The 27,093-nt window shown below is 32.9% G+C and overlaps 1 protein-coding gene across 2 annotated transcripts in view; it reads right to left on the reverse strand.

The window, feature by feature from the left end:
- Window positions 1-27,093, reverse strand: part of LOC145241367 (RYamide receptor-like) — a 735,032-nt gene that overhangs the window by 139,257 nt on the left and 568,682 nt on the right. The window contains exon 1 of one of the 2 annotated variants that reach the window (XM_080104241.1): window positions 22,420-22,886. The exons of the other annotated variant lie outside the window; for it this stretch is intronic. The gene's annotated coding sequence lies outside the window, so the exon portion shown is untranslated. Of the gene's footprint in view, window positions 1-22,419; window positions 22,887-27,093 lie in introns of those variants that run through there. 2 annotated transcript variants of the gene reach the window in all.

Consider the following 27,093-nt stretch of genomic DNA (forward strand, 5'->3'; position numbering starts at 1 on the left):
AGAAAACTCAATATGCGTGATAGAGTAATAATATAAATGGAAACTTTAAATCAAATTGTGTAGAATGTTTGACGATAGAGTACAGACAATTTATTCTGTATTCCTTTTGTCAAACAATAGGTTTTGTTGTAAGTCTACATAATTTAATTAAAAATTTCCGTTAATATATGTACATATATATATATGTACATATATATATATATATATATATATATATATATATACATACATTATTGATAACAATTATAGTATAAATAGAGTGGTATAAAATTATAGAATAAGAACAATTATGACAATAGATATGTATTTTAAAACGGATCTAAATCGTGATGTTTTTCTTGTTTAACCTTATTTGTTATGGCATTAAGGGTCTTTAATAAGAGAAGTTTATGGAATACTCGAAAACATAATGCAAACGATAATACCCCAATTTGTATCTGTTTGTATTTCTTGGAACTGATATAAATGTAGTATAGTCGTAACATGTGAACACTCGAGACTCACACGGTGTATACAGACAGTCGTAAGGAAAGAAAAATAAGGAAAGAATTCTACTCAATTTTTTTTGCCTCAGTTTAAACAATAGATATTTATTTACAGGTACTTCCGAAATAACACTTTGTCTCATGTTCAAAAGTCTTCTCGTACTCCAATATGCTCAAAAAGACTCTGCTGTGTCGAACACATGGTTATCTGTCTTTGTCTGACCATGTTTAGGGCACGTCTTTCCCTGTCGCTCTCAGGCCACGTGTGTAACACGTCTACTTCTGTCTTTCTCGAGTTACGTTTTTCTTTTTTATAATCTTTTTATCTTTTGTCTTCGCTGTAACGTCACCTCGCATACGACTCGGTTATTTGCATACGCTAGCTGTCGTAAATTTGCTGCTGCTGCCATACGCGCGTCCGAGCTTTGTTACATAAATAATGCTGTAATATTATTTATCTTTAGCTTCTGTGTATGTGTGTGTGTGTGTGTGTGTGTGTGTGTTCACAAGCGAGATCCGTGTAGCGGCGTTGCCTAAGAAAAAAAGAACCCAAGAAACGCCTGCTCTCACTTCTGAATCCTACATAATTATTATTTCGAAAAGACTTAAATGCTAATCGCATAAATAATTAATAAAGTAAAATGAGACTTTTCTCTTAATAAACAAAGTCAAGATAAAACACCTGTCCCTTCTTTCATTTATCCCATTATGTTATGACAATTTACATTGTCTTTCACACTCTTAATAATTCTTTAATTATTTTGTTCGGTCAATATTCCAGTCCCTCCTCCCATCGTATGAAGAGAAGACCGACGAAGTTTTCACTCTATTATTAACATAGTAGATTTCGTAGTCAAAATTTACCCTGTTAGGAATGGAAACATTGTTCCGTGTTGGACCGCTCGACCTGTGACGTTTCTGAATCTATACGATAGACATTCAATAAGTAATGCAACCTGTTATTTATTCCGCCCAAATGGATCAGAGGGGGGTCACAAATTGCATTGTTATTATGACTAAACTTATTCATTCATGACTTGAAAGTTTCTTTTCTCTGATTCAGAAATTCACAGTGTAGGATTATAGGAAAGAAACTCCTGTCACGAATGTCCGTCAGATGCAGAGATGCGTCATTGAATTTCTACATGTAGAAAAAAAAGTACCGATCAACATTTACCGGCACCTGTTGAACATTTGCGAAACCGATGCAGTCGATGTCAGGAGATGGGTCCATCGATTTCAGAGTAGCGACAGAGATGTAAGTGACAAAACGTACTTCGGGCTTTTACGACCGAGCCATGAAAAGAGGCTGGCAAACGTGCATTAAGAATGCTGGCAACTATGTAGAAAAATAAATTCCGAGGCACAAAATATCACTCGTTTTTATCGTACTACTCATGTCTTCGATTTTTTGAGTTAATATATAGGAGACTTCACGTTTTGAACGCCGCCCGAGCATTTGGTAAGATGAAGTACTGCTTTTACATTTGGATACGTGTCACTCACAGTATATTTTGTTGTCTCGACAGAGTTCAAAATCGACTCCAAAATCTAAATGAGGATAATCTTTTTTATTTCTTATATCCTTTTTCTGATAGAAGAGACGTTGCTAGTCTGTCCTCCCTCTACCTCTCTCCATCTCTCGCGCACACTATTCTATCGTTATAAGAATGTTCTCGACTTAGATCTAATCTCAGCATATGCTCGTTTTTCACCATAACGACAAAAAAAAGAAAACATTTTCTTCCTTCCCTCGTGAGCCCACTGTCTCATTTCGACAGAAGAGGCTTCTTTGTAAATGTCCATAATCTGTAGAACACATTAGCAACAAATACTACAGATTACAACATGGTCATCTTTACACCAAATGTCAACAATTCCGAATCATGATCCGTCCTTTTTTTTACAGAGGAGTGACCACTTATCAAGGCCCGAAGGCCCCACGAGAGTAAAGGTTACTGTGTATATAGTTTTCAATGGGACAATGCCGTAGTAATCGTTAGTAGTGGAAATTTGGTAAATTGGATTACTTAAAGGGGAATGGTCATCAAGAATTTGTTTATGTTGGACTTTAAAACGGCCATACGAAATGGGAAGGTTCATTATAGTCAGCTGGAAAACAGGAAAACGGAAGTGCAGTTCTAAGAAAGAAACTTTGTTCATGGAATCTACATTTAGGTTTAGGCACAGATAAAAGTGGGGGAAATTATTCACCACGCGAACTTGGCCTTGATCTATTCCATTAAGAAGTATCGGTTTTATTATATAATTCTTCATCTTGAAACTGATGATTATATCATTGCATTAGTTTATTGTTCTCGAGTGGCTTTTAGCCTTTATCAGTGACGATTCTTTGGTAAAAATGCAATCCTCAAAGCATACATTTTAAACATAACTATTGCTAACTATATAACGGCCTTTTTGTGCATGTATTTAATATGTTTAATTTATCCGATAGTAATTTTTCTAGTTGATACGATAGATATACTAAAAAAAAAAATTATAAGGTACATTAAAAAAACAAAAAACAAAAAAAAACATTCATAACAAAGAATATGGTACAGATAGATAACTCATATTTGAAAGATTTGTGGGGGGGATTTTGTGATGAAATGTAAACGCCGAAGGCAGATCAAAGAGCTCAGGCGCGAAAAAAAGAAATAAGACAAAACAAAGTTAAGCTCTGAATAAAGATACAGACATGTTGGTCGCAGAGTGCAAACGTAGTATCAAAATAAGTTAAAAATTTAATTAATCACACGTGGGCATACAAAAAAAAATGAAGAGAACGCTAAACAACAGACATCGAAAACCCACGCACGCCTAAAATATGTTGGAATTTTTACTAATTTCAACATAACATATTAGTAGGTAATAATTTTTTCACCTGCAATGCGTAAATTTAAAAAAAATCTTTAACAACAAATGCACTATATGACTTTACTTATTTCGACAGAGTACATCAATAGGTGATAATGTTTTCATCTGAAATAGATAAGTTTAAATTCTCGCTCTTTGCACGTTTCCATAAGTCACAATGGTTAACTGTCATGAAAAAAAAAAAAAAAAAAAAAAAACAAAAAGAAAAAAAAGCGACTAATAAAACATGGTACGTTTCTGTTTACGTAGTCGAGTTTTGATCTTAATACCAGCTTTAGGTCATCGCGTAAGAACACCTAGGACCATTTATTATATTTAAAGACCGATCTTATGTCTAACTTTGTCACCGTGGGGATGAATTAAACAGGGTCTCGTTATCACACCAATTTTTGTTATTCGAGTATGCAACGATGCTATTTCAGAATTTTCCTTCCTCTCGGTCAAAATGAATGAAACAGCAGATGAATCTCTAAAATTCGACCGAATTCTCAATCACGAACTAGAAAAAAAAAAAAAAAATAAGAAGAAAATAAAAAAAAACAAAAAAACAAAGAAAAGAGAAATAGGTTCATATAACGAACTGGATTCACATCTCGGCAGATGTGCATTTTTCGTCCAATGGTGCTTCGATACGTGGCAACGTAATGGCCAATTATTTATATGCTTCAAGTAATGGTTGCAAACTTAAAACACCTGAGCCCTCTTTTTACATAAGCCACACCGAGATGAGTTCTTAAATACCGTATTCCATCTCCGGACAATCAATTAAATCATGACCAATTTATTTGATTGATTCGGACCTTGATATAAACGATATGCAAAAGTGTTACCACTGCAAATTAATGACACGAATAACAGTAGTCATCGTCTATACGGATACGATGGACGCGCGTTTCTCTCTATATATATATATATATATATATATATATATATATATATATATATATATATATATATATATATCTGTGAGTGTGTGTGTGCCTTTTATTTGTTTTACATAAGCATTTACATGTCGGTACACATTCATGAGCATGTTTTAGTCAGCCAGTTAGAAGTAAGTAGAGATCTCTTCAGACGATATTACTTATACAAAAGCGAAGTCTTTACTTACCACTTTTGTATTCGCAGTATCGCCTGAAGAGGTATTTAGTTACTTGTGACTGTTTGATCGAAACATGTTCATGAATGTGTAGCGACATATGAATTCTAATGTAAAACAAATAAAAAATATATCTTGCCCTGTTTCGGTATTGGGAATCTTTCCATTAACTTCGTTAAACTTTATTGTTTGCCCCGCCTTAAAAAAATTATACAATAATAACATCAGCCCCTTTAAGAAACTCGTTTCTTATCGTTGACCACTTTTAGTTGTAATAAATTCGGCTGACTTAGCTCATACGCGCAGATCGTCATATAATGACTAGATCACTCTGATTGACGTTAAAAGCATCTAATGAGAATAAATGTTTAATTTCAACTGTATCTCTCGCGGTTGACGGAAGCCGAATGGTTCAGGTCCTTGCTAATGAGGCCACACGTGACTGGCGTTAATCGTGACATCTTGCACTGATGATTCGCGAAAGGATGAAACACTAGTGTCTGTAGATATTTAATAATTATTATATTAAATAATATATATATATATATATATATATATATAAGATATTTAATAATTATTCTTGAGTTGAGCATATTGAGAAGTGATACACGAATTACCATTAGCAATATAAGCGACGCTCTTTGTGTAAACAAATCGAGCGGAGGTATTTCGGACGATGTCAAAACATCGTTAAACTCACTACTCGCTCAGCAGCCGCCAATAGCGTAATGGTTAGGAGCCTTGACTGGCGTACAGACGGTCGGGTTTCAATCCTGGCTTGACGTAGTTGCCTGTCTAGCCGCACTGATGAGCTGTGAAACAGCGAAACACTACTGTATGTGGATGACTATATATATATATATATATATATATATATATATATATATATATATATATATATATACTAGACTACCCGTGACACGTTTAGTCAGTATGTTATATTAGCTATGGAATTCATGTATGAGCGTGACACTTGTGGCGTAAAGAAAAAAGTTTTTTTTGACATAACAGAAACATTTCTATGAAAGTATATTAAAATGAAAAATCACGGACGGATAACTCAAACATGAAAAAAATCCTCCCAATTCGTGTAAAGTTACCTATTTTTCCGAATAATCGTTCAAAAATCGAAAATTAAACATGATTTTTCTACGAATCGAACGCCGACAAAAGTCATTTAGCAGCAAAAGCGCGCATGAACCTATCGATGAGAAATATAAGAATGAAAAACCCATATTGGAATCCTTCAACCAAGTTACAGAAACTTAAAATCTAAAAAAAATAATTAATAAAACCTGAAGCAAAAAAATAAACCTAAATAAATAAAAGAAAATAAAACTAATATTGAAACAGATTAGTAAATGTGTCAACAAATTCACCGTTCTCACACAACTATTTTGTATCTAGAAATTTAAACAGATAAAATGGTAATAAAAAAACCCTATATATATATATATATATATATATATATATATATATATATTCAGATAGATATTGTTTAATAGCACGAAGTGTTTTGCTTAATCATTTTTATTTTTTCATTTTTTCATTTTTTCGAATGGACATTTTTCTATCTCGGTCAAATTTATGTAGGAAAGTAGGAAAAAAGATGGACGAAACCAACTACGAAACTTTCCTACACAAACTTGACCGAGACATAAGAATGATCAATGGAAAAATGACAAAAACATGCTGCCCAAATACGTAATATATATATATATATATATATATATATATATATATATTTATATATATATATATATATATATATATATATATATATATGTGTGTGTGTGTGTGTGTGTGTGTGTGTGTGTGTGTGTGTGCTGTATTAAGGCAGCATGCTTTCATTCAGTGAGATATTATTAAATAAAACGAAGTGTTTTTGCTTAAGGATATTTTTTGTAATTTTTTCATGTTTCGAATGATCATTTCCTACACAAATTCAACCAAGACATAAGAACTCGAAAAATGGAAAATTAGAAAAACAACCATTAAGAAAAAACATCCCGTGCTATTAACAATATCTCACTGAACACACACACACACACACACACACACACACACACACACACACACACACACACACACACACACACAGACACACACACACACACACACACACTCACACACACATATATATAATATATATTTATATATAAATATATATATATATATATATATATATATATATATATATTGTGATACCTTGCACTGATGATTCCCGAAAGGATGAAATACGAGTGTTTAACGGTTATAATCGTTGTCAGCATACTTACCCACAAATGTTAAAAAAAATGTGGGTTGGCAGTGTTGGTAGGAGAGAAATAGATTTAAAATGGAAAATATATAAACAGGTAATCTTGAAATAATTTAACCTGGATTCTCGGGATATCTTGTCAATCATGGATCGGACGTGCCTGGCAATGATCGGAATAAGCCAAGCCCAGTAACAGACGCAGACTTATTTCAAAACAAACAAACACAGCGAAAAAAAAAAGAAATACACTAAATAAAAATAACAAAACGCTACCATATAATTACTGAATAATAATGTTTGTGTTCAATATTTGTTTTGTGAAAATTATTATCACCATTTATTTTTAAGTGTAAATTGTAAGATGTAAGTACAGTTTTTCAAGATTTATTATTATTATTATTATTATTATTATTATTATTATTATTAGTGTTTATTTATTTTTTTGTTCCACAGAAGTTTTTTTTTCGTTTTAGGAAAGCTGAAACTTTTTTTTACGAAAATCATAATTGTAAGGTGAGCGAGCGGGCGAGAGGGCGAAGAAATAACTGATTTTTTTTGTCTTTGAAGCGAAAGAGAGATATATAGAGAGTAAGTGAGAGAGGGAGAGAGACATATAAACAGAGAGTTGAGAAGAAAATGTACAGTGAGAGAATCCAGTAGATCGCGTATATACTACATATATTTATTTATATATACTTTATAAATAAAGAATATATAAATGAAATATCTACATAACGTAAAAACGTAACTATGTTTGTAAAAAGTAGAATTAATTACCGAAACAAAGATACAAATCGAGCGAGCGAACAATTTACTCATAGGGCACAATTTCGTATCATTGCGACGCCAGGTTTGAAAGGTACGTTAGCGTTCGTTTACCATGCTAATACCAGTATTCTGCAATAAAATAAGGGCCAAAGATCATCCAATCAGAAGGAGCGGAAAAATCTGTAGAAATTTTAGTATTTTTGTGAGAAAGGAAAATATTATGTAATGTCAATGAGTTTATGATTCAGTTACGAAGGGTGAAACCCCATATATGTCGCAAATGCAGAATAGCTACCGATGATGACTGGGAGTGGTAGAAGTATTTGTTGTTTAGAAGGAAAAGTAGGAACGACTTCCTCTAAAGATAGTTGCGATTGTGATGATGTTGCTTCTAGGATATAACGTAGGACTTTAGTATGGCGACTAAATGTGTCGATAATGTCGGTCTAAAGTTAAATAAGATAGTGGCTAATAGTCTAGACACAATAATTTGTGTGTGGCATCTGTTGTTGCAAACCTACGATACTTTGGCCCGAAGAGGAATTTCTGCAATCAAAATATTATATAAGAGATTATATTGGACTCAATATATGATAATGATTTTAAAAGTAAAAAAAAGGCTCGTGCGCCACCATGGAGAATCGAAACAAAAATGTTTGGATTACAATTTATTTTTCCTTTGAAGTTAATGCGTGAGCTATAAATAGATGTTTGCTGCAAGGCTAAAAATAAAACATGAACCAATAGCTATTACGTTGTGCATGCATATCCGTAATGCCGTCGTTCGACCTTCACCTGAAAATTCAATTTTTTATTAAATTTTCACACTTTTGCACCGAATTTCCCGGCTAAAACACAGATATAAATTTTCGCATAGGGTCGAATACCCTATATATAAAGTTTCATGTCTGTAGACTTTAAATTGACATAGGGATTTGGTAGACAAACTGATACATATGCATACATAAACATATATAGAAAGAGGTTTGTGTTTACTATAACCTTTTTACGCAAATATTATGCAAGTCTAAATCATGTACAATATCTGCATGAATTTAATTACACGTAATAGTAAACTAAAGATAATCATCCCATCAGAAAACAGAAAAAAAACTAATAGAAAATTAATTAAAATAAATGTTTAAAAGAATATGCAAATTAGCTAGATTTTTTTTTACTGATGAATAAAATCCACGATCCATATATAACAAAGTTGTTTTTAATATGAATATTACTACACAAAAAACTCAAATTCATAGGACTGTATATATATATATATATATATATATATATATATATATATATATATATATATATATATATATATAAAATAATTTGTTTTGTTTCAATGCTTTTGTATATATATATATATATATATATATATATATATATATATATATATATAACTTGTTTACAATAAAGCAGCTTTAAAAGTGATGAAAGAATTGTGGAACAGATCCTATCATTGATTAAATGGGTACAGATGCATCAGACTGTTAATAATAGTTGGACAGCTGGTAAAGATGGCAGAGTTTTTACGAAAGGAAAACAAAAAGATTTTCCGTATACAAACTCCAAATCTATAAGTCTGCTCTCACCATATATCTACTTCTCTCTGTTGGGACAAAAGAACATTTTGCCACATTGCTGTGTGTTTTATTCTGTTTTGTTACAATAACTTTGATACCAATTGATGTGCGCTTGGATTTGTGAATTCTTATTAATGTTCGATAGATTAATTTAACCAATATCACAGTTAATTGGGAAATATGTTTAACGTTTAGATGCGTTAGATTTTCTAAGTGAAGTTTACTGCTATTTTCCTGTGTATTGTACTAATACTGTTAAGCACAGAAAAGGTTTCTTCCATATTTCTCCCGATCTGTCAAAATTCATTATCAATGAAAACAATTTAGATACAGGGTAAGCCTAAATACCCCCTTCTTAATTTCATTTAAATAATTTTTATACTAAACATAAACTGTAAATATGTAAATAAATGTTTAATTTATATAAAGACTGCACATATATAGCCCTAAATATTCGACCCTCTCGTCATTGAGAAAGCTCACATAAGACGGGCGAAACGTCGAGTCTCTAGTTCTCTCCGCCTCCATTTTAAATTTCATATATATATATATATATATATATATATGTGTGTGTATATATATATATATGTGTGTGTGTGTGTGTATGCGGTGTGTGTATGTGTGTGTGTGTGTTGATGTTATTTTTCTGCGTATTTTGCACACGTCCTTTCTACACCAAGTATAAAATACGAGGGACATTCAACCTGTGTATCTCAGAAGCATTATTTTCGTTGAGTAACATATAAAATTAATATGTCAACTCGCTATTTAGTCTGTCGGATAAATCGAACCAAATATTTTACGTATTTATAAATTTATGCGCATTAGTTTCAAATTTTCCTTAAATATATCAAGTATCGCGCTGAATATTACTTCTAGTTTACGTGCTATCTGTCCTGGTATGTCTCCTCTCTTACTCTCTCTCTCTCTCGATATTATATATATATATATATATATATATATATATATATATATATATATATATATATATATATATGTGTGTGTGTGTGTGTATGTGTGTGTGTGTGTGTGTGTGTGTAGAGGCAATATAAATCATGGTCCTGGTTATCTCCTCTATTTATCTTGCTATCTGTCCTGCTTTCTTTCTCTCACTCTTTCTCGATTTATATATATATATATATGATTACTTCATTCAGTCACATAAAGTAATATACGAAGATATGATTTTATGTGTAAATTTGCAGTATTTACTTCAACAGTGCTCAATACATAGGTAGAGCTAGGTAGTAAGTTATTAAAATATGTATGGCAGTTAAGCTTAATTGCCATATATATTTTCATAACTTACTATATATATATATATATATATATAGATAGATATAGATATAGATATAGATATATGGAGTATCCAAGCTGAACAATCAATTCTTGTAAATTATAATTTACAGTCATAAATTTTGTTTTTTGATGACAAGCTCTGATTTTTTATTTTGGTTGTATTATGCTTTTTTATTCGTTTGGGGTTACTATATAAATATTATTATATATATTCGATGTAAGCTTACGTTGGCTTGTAAACTAAGGTTTACTTCTTGATTTTATATATATATACTAACAGGCGGCCCGACGTTGCCCGGTCGTAAAATAGACATGAATAAGTTATTTTAATTAATGCAGAATTCTTATTTATTATTAACAGAGATGCCATAGTTATTAAACATAAGGTTAAATGCCTTTAAAAATGAAGTAAAAAAAAAACAGAAAGCAACTGAGACATGTGCACGGAAGTATTATGTTTTTTCTAAACATTTCACTTCTTGTAAGTAAAAAAACATAGCTAAGATCGAAACTCAAACCTAAAGGTAATGAGTAAAGTAGGATAACCGTTAGGCCAGCTTGACACGTTCATTATAAGTGCTTTTGCACTTACTTATTCTCAACAAGTAATGTACTCTGTAAACGATTCACGCACACACATTTGTGAAACAGTTGACAAACATCAAAAAATCCGATGACCTTCATATACCAATTTTTCTATTTTAACTCCTTTTTTTCGGATGAAAACCAATAAAAACATTCTCCACATGTCTGAATATCGTATATACTAAGTTTCTAGTTTGTAGATCAAGACTTCGTTGAGAATATACGTTGAAAAGTGTCCTCACACATAGGTTCTCACTTTAATAGACTTATAGATGTTATATATATATATATATATATATATATATATATATATATATATGTGTGTGTGTGTGTGTGTGTGCGTGTGTGTATGTGTGTGTGTGTGTCTGGGTATGAAATAAATAAGTAGAATGTCAATTGATGAGATATTCATATTATTATCTGTCACTGCGCACATATGTTTTCGAAATTTCAATTTATATTATGCGAATAGTCTCCAAAGTTTTCACAAATAATTAAATTACTAAAAAATTACGTCGCGTATTTTGCCTACCCTTATCTATTCCTCTTTCCTCTAAACCCCCCTCTCTCTCTTCGTTTTTCTTTCTTTTTCTCCCTCTCTTTCTGTATATATATATATATATATATATATATATATATATATATATATATATATATATATATATATATCATAACTTATGAGAAAGCAAGTTTTAACAATGGTTATGCGCTTAAAATTTCACCACAACCGATATTTGTCATTACGTTCATATGTTTTGGTCATTTTAAGTCATATATATATATATATATATATATATATATATATATATATATATATATATATAAATATATATATACATATATGAAAATGTATAAAAAAAAGAATACGAAATGTATAAAAGTTTATAAATTTTCTTTATTCGTTTTCTATTAGTGACGTGCAGGAATACAAAATATTATTATGAAAAAAAAATTACAAAAAATTTTTTTCAAGTATATATTTTCGACTGATCGTTCGGTCTTCATCAGTGTAGTGAAACTTATACGCATGCACGGGGGAAGAGGAGAAAGGAAGTGGAAGAAGAAGATATAGCCATTGAGAAGGTGCCACATCAGTCTTAAATACATATAAATATAAGTACGCAGATACACACACACACACACACACACACACACACACACAATATATGTATATATATATATTAAAGAAGAATAAAAAAAAAATTAAACCGTAAATAAAATATATAGAGAAATAATTTTCTAATATTTTGAATTCCAACGATAGTATTTATTTCAAGAAAGAACAACAATCCAAAGAATAAAAACGTTATGAGGAGAGACGCTATAAAAACATTTGTAAGCCAACGGTTATTTTTTCGTTTGAAAAAAAAGAACGAAAACGTCGCTTCCAAATTTAACTGTATTTTAAGACAGATATGAAATGCTCCTCATTATTTATTTTATACATTGATATGTACATACACATATGTATACATATATGTACACCCAGACCCCCCCACACACATGTTTATCATGGTACCCTGCACTAATGATTCCCGAAAGGATGAACCACTAATAACTGTAGGTATTTAATAATTATTATTATTATAGTAAATAATTACATATATATATATATATATATATATATATATATATATATATATATATATATATATAGTCATCACAACTCATCAGTGCCGGTAGACTAGCATCTCTCCCAAGCGAAGGATTTAACCTGGAACCGTCGTGTTGACAGTCGGCAGTTCTCCCACTCGACCACGGAAGCGATGCCTGCAAATAACCTGTCCGAATATCTATTTAAACAAACATCCGTAAAACCGCCGGTTTATAAACAAACAACGAGCTTCGCATTTTTCAGCCAATTAAGTAGCGGGTGAGATTATTTACGACAGTGCTTTACCCAAAGAGGAGGTGACTTAAAATATATTTGTAGTCATCGACATATAGTTTCGTTGTATCACAACTCATCAGTGCCGCTAGACTAGCACCTCTCCCAAGCCAGGATTGAACATAGAACCGTTGTGTTGACAGTCGGTAGTTGTCCCACTCGACCACAGAAGCGATGCCCCCAAATAACCTGTCCGAATGTCTATTTAAACAAACATCCGTCCAACACTTTTACAGTGCTCAAACCGCTTGTTTGTAAACAAACAAACAGCGAGCTTCGCATTTTTTCAGCCAATTAAGTAGCGGGTGAGATTATTTACGACAGCGCTCTACCCAAAGAGGGGGGGGGTGTTAAAATATATTTTAGTCATCGACATACAGTCCTGTTTCGTTGTGTCACAATTCATCAGTGCCGCTAGACTAGCAACTCTTCCAAGCCTGTCCGAATGTCTATTTAAACAAACATCCGTCCACCACTTTTACAGTGCTCAAACCGCCTGTTTGTAAACAAACAAACAGCGACACATAAACGTATGCATCCACGTACATACAGATACAAACAGATACATATATGCACATACATAAACGTTTTTCGCATGCACATGCAGGTATAGAGAGCTATACATATATAAACAAGACTATAAAGATACATAAGCAAATGTGGGGTGAGAGAGAATGTAGAGAGTGGGGTCGGGTACGGTAATATCTTCATATTACTATATTAGTACTGTTCTTGTTAATATGTTGACATTTAAATTAACTCTGAGAAAAATGTGTTTTGAAAACATGCACATATATGCACACACATATGCATATATTTAAGTATACTCCCCCCCACACACACATATATATATATATATATATGTATAAAAACAGAGATGTGTGTGCCACAGACGATTTCTGATTGGTTAATCCAATAATCACATCTCCTAAAAACTATGATTCCTACGCTCTTAACTTTACCATAAAATATTATGGCTTTATTTATTGTCCATCTTGGAAGGGTTTAATTTTTTCCTAACTTGTTATTTACAAATTACAAAAATACGAAACTTACACAATCTAACAATCCAACCTCCGACATCACGTCTGCCATTCTGGTGCTAGCCGCACACATGTACACACAACACGAAAACAATGTTTTGAAAATCTAGCAAATATTAATTTTCCTGAAATTTTTCAATATTTAAAAATAAATTATGCCGGCTGATAAAATTTTAAAACTTTTTTTTTAAGCTAGAAAGATAAAATTTAAAAATACTTATACTTATTTTTCTGGTGCTAGCCGCACACACGTACACACAACACGAAAACAATGTTTTGAAAATCTAGCAAAAATTAATTTTCCTGAAATTTTTCAATATTTAAAAATAAATTATGCCGGCTGATAAAATTTTAAAACTTTTTTTTAAAGCTAGAAAGATAAAATTTAAAAATACTTATTTATATATATATATATATATATATATATATATATATATATATATATATGAAACTAAACTAAAAAAAACGCGCGTCCACTCGTTATTAGTACTACTATAATTTCCAGCACACGCGCACACACGCACACACGCACACACACTCACGTCCACTACCGTCCTTGGCTACGTCACGTTGTTATGGCAACCAAGCCCGCTGACTAACACCAAGACCGTCTTAAAACGTCTTTATAACGAAGGCCACGCTAACACACGATAAATACACAGTAAATTTGATTTTCTTCATTTCTACGCAAATATTACGCAAATATAAATCATATAGAATATCTGTATGAATATAATTACACGTAATAGTTAAATAAAGATGATCATCGTATAAGAGAACCGAAAAAAAAACTAATAGGGAATTAATTTAAAAACGATAAAAAATATGCACATTAGCTAGATCTTTTGTAGATGAATGCAATTCCACGACTCATAAATAACAAAGTTGTATTTTCTTTTTAAATAAATAGAAAAAAGGTGTGTTGATAAGACTATCAATACACACAAAAAAATATAGATTTATTTTTGGGTAAAGTCCCCCAGGGTTTCCTTTCACTTCAGTAGATAATGGTCTTTTGTTATATATATATGGCGTACTATTATCCTTATATATATGATGTTTATGTTTATATATATATATATATATATATATATATATATATATATATATATATATATATATATATATAAGTGATAGTGTCTGTGTGTGTCTGTGCGTCTGTGTGCATTTCCCTACGCTAAAACTCTGTCAATTGTAAGCCTACAGAAAATTTGATATACAGGGTACTGAGATTTGGGAAAATCGATGTGATAGGTTTTCGACAGAAATTTTGCGATTAAGTGGTCAATATTCCACGATTTGACCTTTGAGAACTCTACCAAACTCCTCCTACAATTGTGGGTCTAAACACGTGATATTTTAGATATAGATTCCTTGGACATGGATCTAACTTATTAACTTTACTTGATCCCTAAACAATAAATGTTAAGAGGTCATAATAGGGGTCAAAGTTTAAAAACATTGACCGTTTTTTTTCTCAGCATACACCTCAAAACACCTGGGCAACGCCGGCCACCGATTGCTAGTATATATATATATATATATATAATTATTCACTGACACGTGTTTCGTCGTCTGCGGTAACAAAACCAAATAATCTCTCTCTCTCTCTCTCTCTATATATATATGTATGTATGTATATATATATATATATATTTCACACGTGTGCATACACATTCATGTACATATGCATATATATCCGCATACATACATACATACATGCATAAGTACATACATACATACATACATACACGTAAATATACTTATATATACGAGAATATGAAGAAGGATAAAATTTAGAGAAAATGTGGAGGTTTGGGAAAGAGTTAGCCAGGGAGGAAAAATAAAAGCCCCCCCCCCACTGTGCATATTTGTCCTAAGGAAAATATTTATGTAAAATCTGTGTTTTTATAAAACTTGTCATCAAGTAGTCCTGAAGTATGCATGTTCAGTTTTAGAATTAGTTTTTTTGTTTCATATTTTTGTCTCTGATGTATATAAAAATCGGATACTGTGAAGGTGTCTGATGTTGTCTACTGTGCGGTTTGGTAAATTGTAGTGTATAGCGACTGGATGCTGTGTGGATTTGTCTCTAATGACATGTTTGTGGTTGTTAAGGCGTAGTCGTAATTCCAAACCTGTTTCCCCAACGTAATTGCCTTTTGTACATTCGGTGCAGTATACTAAATATACTACATTTGAGCTCTTGCAGTTAAGAAGGAAGAGTTTGAGTTGGATGTTGGTGCCTAGATGGGGTGAATGTACTGTTGTTGTTAATATGTTGGCATATTAAACATCTAGGCCTATCGCATGATTTATTTCCTTGAGATTTGTGGGTACGGTTTATCTGAGTGCATGTTAGCAAAGAATGTAAGTTGGGAAGCTGCCGTTTGACTCAAATGGAGAGTTTATTATATATTGTGTTGAGTGTGGAGTCTTTTTATGGAGTTGTGTAGTTTAGTGTAATTATTGAAGTAAAAAAACCATAGTATGTGGATGTTTTGTTCTGTATGTACATTAGCAGATTATGTCTACTAATGTGTGATGCTCTGTTGATGGCTTGTTTTATTATTTTGAGTGGATAGTTGCTGTGGAGAAAGTGATTGATTAAACTGCCCACATGTGTGTCATAATCGGATTGTTTGGTACATATTTTTAATGCGCTGGCATTGATTGTATGTGATTGATTTTTTTTGTATCGATTGAGTGGCAGTTCGCAAAATGTAGGTAATTGTTTCCATCGGTAGGTTTGGTGTATAGTAATGTGATGATATAATTATTTGGAGTGTTAACTAGAACATCTAAAAAAGGGGTATGTGCGTGGTGGAGTGTTCAATAGTTAATTTTATACTGTTACGACAGTTGTTGATGTGTTGATAGAAGTCCATCAGTGTTTTTTCGCTGTGTTGTCAAATGACAAAGATTGTAATCTATATATCTGTAGCAGTGTAATGGTTTGAGGTGGTATGAATTTTTGTTGTTTTTAGTGTAATGGTTTCAGGTGTATATATTTTTTTTATTTTTATATTTTTCCACACACATGCACACACACATAACATGAATGCCTACTAGACACTACCCTCGAGTGTCTAAGGTCTCTCTGTACAGGGTTTTGTCAGAACAATCTGACATGAGGATACTTTTTCCATAGAAGTAAACCCTGACCAAATATTCAAAATCACATAGTATTCGCTGCCCAAATAAGATCTCCTCACTATGGCTAATCCACATTAGCTTTTACGAGGAATGGTGCACTTTTTCCAAGTGATGTTACCTCAAGTAACAGCACGAAACTGGATACTCCACCAAACTAGATAAATTATTGTCCTGGAATTCAGTAAGACCAAGGGACCAAAATAAAAGATATAATACAATATATGAAAATGGTAAATTGGGGAGAGGAAAATTATGTTCTCAACTTCTTTATTAACTCGGTGTTTGAGAAATAAAGAACGTAAATGGAACCTTCGAATATCTATGTATCTCATATAGACTTCAAGTGGTAGCCCCAGTTTGTGGGTCCTTTGATTTCTGAGAACTTCGACTGAAGTAAAATAAAACAATATATATATATGTATATATACATATATATATATATATATTCTTCAGAATAAAATTATCAATAAGTTTTTAACTTCATTGAATGACTAAAATTTTATATATATATATATATATATATATATATATATATATATATACGTGTGTGTGTGTGTGTGTTAGAAAATATAAAAATAAAAAATACGCAGATATATATAAATTAATGTTTTTATATAGTATGAAATGTATAATTGTTTGAAATAATAAGCTAATATGCTGAAATATATAGAGAACACTAAAATTTTGAGTGCAATTTATCTAGTTTTTATGATTTGTAACAAAGGTATGAGCTGTGTTGACTTTGTATGGACATAATATTTGATTGATCCCAATCAAATTGCTTACTTATTTTTCCTTAGTTTTAATTCTGTACAATAAGTTGACTCGAATATGTTCTATCGAGATACTGACCTAAAAAATAATAACATTTGTCTTCTATGCATATAAAAAAGAAACCCCTATCTCAAACAACAATAGAATTACTGATGCAAATCTATTTTTCGCCGGCACCAAAGCCTTGTATCTTTAAAATTAAACTGTTTCGTCTGATTTTTTAAGAAATGACACACCACCCTCATACGTATTTATATGCAGGTCAGGAAAAAAAGATATTTTATAGGGTGGTAATTTTCTGTATATAATAAGAATAAAACTTACAAATTTAGTAGTTATATATTTTATAAGAAAAAAACATTTTAGCAAATTTGCCTACTCATTATGTTAAGAATAGATTCCTAAAATATCGATTTGGAGTTTTTCCTTTGTTATTTCATACTGTTTTTAAGATGCTGTCGCGAAATCGTTGCTCACCATTAAGCCATAACATTTGATTTTATGATTAAAAATTTAAAAAATAAAACTTAAAATTAAAAAAATTAAAAATTAAACCAGGACCAAACTCAAAGAAAACCAACCTGCCTCCTTCCTTGAGGATTGGCTTGCATTTACGAACATCCGCGGCCTTAGAACTAACTTAGATGACGGTGAATCACTGCTCCTTGTAAACATCCCGGATATCTTAGAGTTAAGTGAAACTAACCTTCACTCCCCCATTCCCTCTAACCACTTTAACATGCTTTGTTATCTCCCACTCTGCCGTAAGGACTCGGACAGACATATGCATGGGCTTGGAGTCTATATTCGTAACATCCCCCCCCCTGACTAAAAAAAATAAAACTAGAATCAGACGACCAGGCCTTTATGTGCTTCAGACTAAATATGCAACATACTATTAGCTACTTGTATTTTCTCTACGGCTCTCCCTCAACCCAGGACTGTACCATAATAACCAAAGTCTCTGACAGCATAGATATAGCACTCTCCTTTGATACTAGCGCACAAGTACGTGTATTTGGTGACTCCAATGTCCACCACAGTAACTGGCTAGGATTCTCTAATTACACAGACGTAGCTGATAGCACAACACATAGCTTCTCTATATCCCATTCCCTATCTCAAACGGTTACATTTCCGACACGTTTCCCAGACCAGCAAGATCAACATGTCTCACTTCTAGATCTCTTTCTGACAACGGTTCCTGGTGATTGTACAACAAATGGCCAGAGCCCACTCGGGAATGCTGATCACGCTGTGATAATGATAGACATCACCCTAAATTCTCGCCCTAAAACTGAAGACCCACTACTGAAAACAACGAGGTATTACAAAAAGGCTGACTGGAAAGCCATCAGGTAACTCATCAGAGATGCCCTATGGCAAAATATCTTTTCTCTTCCAGCAGAACAGTGTGCAAATGAGACCACTGAATGGTTCAAAACTGCAATTGAAGCACATGTTCCCGCACGGAAATTCTATAGCAAGCCCCACTCTCCCCAATGGTTTACTTCTGCTTGTGCAGCCGCCATTGCTCAAAGGCAGCATGCGTTCCGCAGATTCAACCGACATAAGTCCAGTTAAAACAAACAGAAGTATATAGAAGCTAAGCTAAACATAATTGTAATAGAGTAATAGCGACAGCTAAGACAGATTACTCTGAAACCACCAAAAAATGCATCGAAGCACAGAAATTAGGAACCCGTGATTTTTAGAAAATCTACAGCAGTGTAGTAAATAATGGGCAGTCAACGACTCCCCCACTATCAAACAATCATGAGGTTGCTTCCACGGCAACCGACAAGGCTAATCTGCTTGCCGGTCGGTTTGTCTCAAACTCCACACTAGACCCGGCACACCACTCCCTTCCTGACTTCCCTTTGCGGACAGACGCGACACAAGATAATTTAAAAATTACCCCTTCTCAGGTACATGGTATTATAAAAAAAACCTAGACACCTCAAAAGCATGTGAACCAGATCTCATCCCGGCTTTGCTATTCAAAAAAAAAAATGATCTGTCGAGGTTGCTCCAATTCTGTCCAAACTTTACAATAAATGTCTTAACGAATCTTACTTTCCCGACTGCTGGAAAACCGCTTTTGTGGTACCAGTCTTCAAGAATTCTGCTGAAAGAACTGACCCACTAAATTATCGCCCCATTAGCCTCCTCCCGCTTTCCGCCAAATATTTGAGTCCTTAGTTAATCAAGCCCTAGTCCAGCACCTAACAGCTGATAAACTCCTGACTGACAAACAATATGGATTCAGGCAAACCTGTTCAACAGCAGATATCTTAATTGTAGTCTCTGAACGTATATACCGTTCATTGGACAAAACAGGAGAGGGTAGAGCGGTAGTACTTGACATATCTAAGGCTTTTGACAGGGTTTGGCACGATGGTCTTCTAAGGAAAATTAGATCATATGATATCACTGGAAGAATTCATAATGTAATTAAATCCTTCTTAAGTAAGAGAAAAATCGAAGTTGTCCCCGACGGTCGTATATCTAAACAATGTGACATAAAGAGTCTATCCTTGGACCTTTATTATTCCTGATATTCATAAATGACCTCCCTGATAAAATTGTTTCGGAGATGGGTATTTTTGCCGATGACACCACTCTCTATAACAGATATGAGAGGAAAGCAAATGAACACATATCTAATGAAATGGCAGAAGCACTAGAGGATGACCTTCAATCTGTAGTGGAATGGGGACAAAAATGGATGATCACATTGAATGCTGCCAAGACTAAGCTTGTTTCCCTCAATAACTACAAGAAATCTTCTCTACCACCAATAGCATTAGCCAAGAACACATTGCCTGAAAGTACTTCTTTTAAACTCCTCGGCCTAACGTTTACAGGGAATATGAACTGGAATAGATACATTGAGAGTATTGCCAAGCTGGTGCATCTGCTGCTTGTCTCTCATCCTTGGACAGGGTTCAAAAGAGAGTCGCCAACCTGATAGGTCCTGAATTATCATCTAGGCTTAAGTCTCGGTCCCAGCGACGAGATGTTGCATTCCTCTGTCTGTTCAACAAATACTTTAATGGTGAATGCTCTGACAAACTGTAAACACTTGCACCTCCTCGACGTAACTACCCTCGACAAACTCGACAAGCAACTAAGTGCCACCATTTTACAGTAAAGATCCCTAGGTGCAAGAAACCTTTTATTTCAATAGTTTCTTCCCCAGAACTGCAAGTCTTTGGAACTCCCTTCCGGGATTCTGCTTTCCCAACTGTACTGATATGCAGAAGTTCAAGTGTAATGTGAACAAATATTTTTCTACTCATCTCCCTTCATAGTGCCACCGCAGATTATGTCCCTTATAGTAGCTCCCTACTTCAAAAGGGGCACTGTGCCTGGTTTGGAGTCAAAATTGAATAAAAAAAAAACTACTTGAAAAATATACGTGATTTTTTGTGTACGCAATTTTCTTTCTGTAGTGAATACATACACCATGCACATATTTCTTTATTTTTATTGTTTTTCTATGTGAAGGGTATACCGGACAAGCCCCAACGAGTTTTCTCTAATTGATATCATAAAAAGATCTAAACTAAAGAATAAGACCTCATAAAGGTATTCTCCTTTAAAAGACGAAATCTTGTAGCCATCTTCTGAACCTTTTTTTATTAATACATTCTTTTATGTGACATTACATACATTTTAATATGTAACGCTACATAAATGTTAATATGTAACGCTACATAAATGTTAATATTTAATGCGACATACATTATAAAAGGCGAAATCTTGTAACCATCTTTTGCACCTTTTTTATTAAGATATTCTTCTGCGTATGTGACATTACATACATGTGAGCATATAACATTACATACATTTTAATATGTAACACTAGATAAATGTTAATATGTAACGCGACATACATTTTAAAAGGCGAAATCTTGTAACAATCTTCTGCATCTTTTTTTATTTAGACATTCTTCTGTGTATGTGACATTGCATACATATAATCATATAACATTACATGCGTTTTAATATGTAACGCTACATAAATGTTAATATGTAACGCTATATAAATGTTAATATATAACGTTACACACATAATAATATGTACCGTTACATTCATGTTTACATGTAATGCTACATACCTGTTAATATGTTACGTGGCATAACTGTTAATATGTAACGCTACATAAATGTAAATATGTAACGTTTCATAAATGTAAACACAAAACGTTATATACATATTAACAGATAAGGTTACATATATGTTACATACATGTAAGCATGTAACGTTACATGTATGTTAAAATGTAACGCTTCATAAATATTAATATGTAACGCGACATACATGTTAACATGTACCGTTACATACATGTTAGAATGTAACGTTATATACACATAAACACGTAACGTAACATACATGTTAATACGTAACGCTACATAAATGTTTTTATGTAACATTAGATACATGATAAAATGTAACGTTACATGCGTGCTAACATGTAACGTTTCATACATGTTAACATGTAACGTTATATAGGCTTTACATGTAACGTTGCATAGGGTAGACACAGTCGCAATGTAACAACTGACAAAAGAAAAATTTCGACTCACTTTTTTCAGTGAAATAACAGCTATTTATTTACAGGTACTTTCCAGAAAGCGCCTCGTCTGTTGTGTAAAAGTCTTCTCGAACTTCAATGTTCTTAACAAAACTCTGTCATGTCGAACACGCGGTGCACCTTCCCTGCCAGATCAGTTTTAGCACAAGTCTTTTTCTTGTCGCTCTCAGGCCACTTGCACAACAAGTCTCTGTCCTGTCTCTCTATAAATAGTCCACACTTTTACTTTTTTTTTAATAATATTTTTTTCTTTCCTTCCTTCTAGCCGTTCGTCATCTCACACACGGCTCGGCATTTGCATCCCTTGGCTGTTGCTGCTGCTGCTGTCATACGCGCGTCCGCGTTCTGTTTCATACAACCCGATTAAATATTTCAAGTCGCCGCGGCTGCAAAGATCACGTTTTTAAACGTATAAACCGTTATGTTCGTCAAATGCTTTTCGGATCCTATCATGGTTCTAGGGTTATCAACAGCGTAATAAGAAATAACTGAAATGAAATTTAATAAAATTGTGCATGACATATAAATGTGACATATAAATGTTATTTAATTCAGTTAGACATTTCTATTTACAATGAAGCTTCAGAGAATTAACATTATGTGAGAGATGGCGTGATATGAATGCCGTGTATTGGTCATTGATGAACGTAAGCTGAACACAAAGAGCGCTCACTTATTTATCTATTTCATCGATCAGATACAAGAAGACTTGAAAGCTATATTGTTTAGTTTGTCCTTGGGTTCGGATGTTGCAACAGGTGCTTTATTCAAAAAGTCAATTAACGCCCTTTTTCATTGCTTTTCTTTTTTCTTTGACCAAAACGTTATATCATAAAAATTCTCACGCTACGACACCGAGTAACGCATCATCGCATAGCTCTTAGGTGTGTATCTGGTTGCAGCATGTTGGGGGCTTTATTCTGGTTGAGTGTCTCACTTTCAGATGGTCTTGAATAAACACTGCGTTTTGACGACTTGTTGGAACCTTCAATTAAAGATGGGAAAATTGAACACGACACTCAATTTTTTAATGTCATTTTTTTTAGCAAGGACACCCTGCATTACCAGTAAATTTTAAAACAAATAATGATAATTTTGTTCGAATTGTTTACACTAGGTTTGTTTGGAAAATATATAAACAAATTTATCAGTGAACTTTTGAAATAATTTTGGTACTTATATATATATATATATATATATATATATATATATATATATATATACCAATACACCTTTCTACATTACGCACTATATAATACGCTCCTCCTCGATTCGATTAAACTCCCCCAACATCATCTATGATTTTAATTGATCTATTTCGTTCCTGATGAATCCCAAGCAAGACGCTGCATCCCAACTATGTTATCTAGCATCTTCTCTACTCTTCTGATGAGAAGCATTAGGCTTCTAAATGCCTTGGTATAAAAAGTCCCTTCTATCCTCTAAATAATTGTTTGTATTCCCTTACTAAATAAATGAACCCATCTATATTCACCAATGTATAGTTTTTGTGAATTCATTTACCATTCCTATTGTTCTCCTATATAAGCTCCAATGATACTTGTTGAGCTTTATATTTTCCAGATAACTCCCCTCTTATAGAATTGAGCTCACTCTTTTCTTCTAACGAACTAAGCTATATATATATATATATATATATATATATATATATATATATATATATATATATATATATATATAGTGGAAATGGTAATTAATAAAAACTGAAGAAAGTTATCAATACTGTTGTAGAGCAAATATGCGTTTCATTTTTTATTACCGTATCTTTCTGTTAAGTTACATTATTGTTTCAGCTACCCGGCCGTTTTTTGGCCGTCTGTAGCTTCCTCAGACTTTTACAGAAATGTTCGTTATTATGGGATGAAAGAGTGAAAAAGTGAATGAGGTCAGGTGGGTGCGAGGAGGACGGAAGAAAGAGAGGAAGGGGGTAGGTGGGAGGGGCGCTTGGTATGTCGGTAATATTTTAGTTTTGGAGTTTAAGGAACGTGTGGGGAAACTATATATATATATACGATGATATATATATATACATATATATATATATATCATCGTATAATGATTAAATCACTCTAACAGACGTTAAAAAACATTTTTATAAAATAAATGATTAAATTTCAACAATATTTCTCGCGGTTAACGATAGCCGAATAGATTAGGTCCTCAATGATGAAACCAGAGATGGCTGCTGTTGCCGGGTTCAAATCTAACAACTGTTGTCAATCGTGACACCCTGCACTGATGATTCCCGAAAAGTGCCATAATCTTGTGCAAATTCATTTTATATATATATATATATATATATATATATATATATATATATATATATATATATATATATATATATATATAATGTGTGAGTAGAACAAATATTAATATCTGGGCTCATTAAAACATGTTTGTTTCTAGTCCTTACTATAAAACTTCAATATGTTTAACTGCAGGAAAACATCCATGGATTAAATTCGACAGAATGCATTAAAAAAAAAAAAAAAATGGGCAACCGCCAATTACATAGAAAAACTTTACAAAATCAACCAAAATGTTTTTGATTTGATTTGTCGTCTATATTTAGCGGTTATCAAATTTCCCATTATTTTCATCCGGGGCCCCGGAAATCAACAGATTAGACCTAGTTCCTGTTCATTTTGCAGTGGGAGTTTAGTTCTGTGTGGTTCTAGGAGATCCATCCTCCCATGCCTTGTCTTCTCTCGTTGAGAAGGGGTTGGTTTATTGCACGTAGCCTGAGGCGCCCTCACCAAAGAATGCTGATAGGGCTGCCCAGGCACTTTTTGTAGGTTAGAGAGACCCTCTTCTTGGGTGCTGACTTCTCAATTCGACTTTCCGACCCTGGTGTCTAAGTTCTTGCAGTGGGAAAGAACTAAATACCTATCATTGCGTAGCATCAGTCAATTAAACGTTTCATTTTATTTATAGACTCAACTGATCCCTACGTTTAACGGTTGCGATTCCAAGCTGATAATATCAGCTCTATAAAGCATACAACATATTCAACGTTACCACAAGTGATTACACAATTAGAATTCCCTGGTAAGAGAATCGTATAAACTAATAGACAAGCAATTTGACATTTATTTTTTGACACTCTTAATTGAAGGATTTAGTATGATCCCTTCAAAAGACTTCCGCCAACTCTGACGAGTGGTAGAGTGAGACACTAGATCGATTTTTAAAGTAGCAAAAAGTCCACTTTCACCAAACTTTCGATTGAGACAAACCCTTTTTTTAATTACTTCAATTAACCGAGGATAAAAGTTATACTACAATTTTATCCTAGCTGGCTGATGTTATATAGTTCACATAGAAAAAAGAATCTACACATTTTATTAAAGAATAATTTGATTTTTTTAGCAGATGTGCTGAGTAAAGAAAGAGAAAGATTACTCCAGAATATACGTCGACCTTCAATGCTAAATGAAGTAAAAACTTAACTCTTTACTTCATTCAAGAACCTGTAGTGTGATGAATAAAGTACTAGGTGATATCCTTAGGATGTTAAAGGTTCAATAATCAGTGTGGGCGATACTCAGTATACAATTGAGAATTATTTAAGACCGGTTTATGACAAGATTAACAAGAGTATGCTACCCCCGTTGATTAAGTAAATGGTCTCGTTCGAAATTTCGTTCTGATACCCGTTTGACAAACGGGTTCCCATGTTCGCTAAGATAAACCTGTACAAAGTCGAAATTTGCATCGGCCGAAACCTTTTGAAACTATCATTCATGATAAAAGCAGAAGTCCTAATAATCCAAACAATACCCAATGACTTGAATTCGGCATTTGCGATTTCATATTTCGCGAGGGTATAAATTCGAGGAATTATTCACCTTAAGACACACACACACGCGCGCGCGCACACCCCCACATATATATACACACATATATATGTGTATATATATATGTATATATATATATTGTTTTTTAAATATAATTATCCACTGACACGTGTTTCGTCGTTTACAACTCATCAGAGTGGCTGAATCTAGCAAGATTCGAGATCACACCCCGCGATAATATATATATATATATATATATATATATATATATATATATATATATATATATATATATATACTCATCAACATACTGTACTGTTTCGCAGTTTCACAGCTTATCAGTGCAGCTACACAATATATATATATATATATATATATATATATATATATATATATAAATTTATATAGTAAATAATTATGTCAGCCCCTTTAAGACACTCGTTTCTTATCGTTGAGCACTTTCTGTTGAAATAAAGTCGTTCAATTTAGCTCGTATGCGCAGATCATCATATAATGATTAGATCACTCTGGCAGACGTTAAAAACACTTGAAAATAAATGTTTAAATTTCAAAAGTATTTCTCGCGGTTAACGGTGGTTGCTAATAGAGTAAGAGATGGCTTCTGTTGCCGGGTTTGGATCTATCGACCGGTATTAATCGTGACACCTTGCACTGATGATTCCCGATAGGATAGAACACTAGCGTCTGTAGGTATTTAATAATTATTATAGTAAATAATTATATATATATATATATATATATATATATATACATATATATATATATTTATGTATGTATCTTCTATAATATATAGCGGAAACATGTCACAAAGTTTAACAAGTTTTTTA

Source organism: Euprymna scolopes, chromosome 20 (assembly GCF_053919585.1).
Source record: "Euprymna scolopes isolate OS-2025 chromosome 20, ASM5391958v1, whole genome shotgun sequence".
NCBI lineage: Eukaryota > Metazoa > Mollusca > Cephalopoda > Sepiida > Sepiolidae > Euprymna > Euprymna scolopes.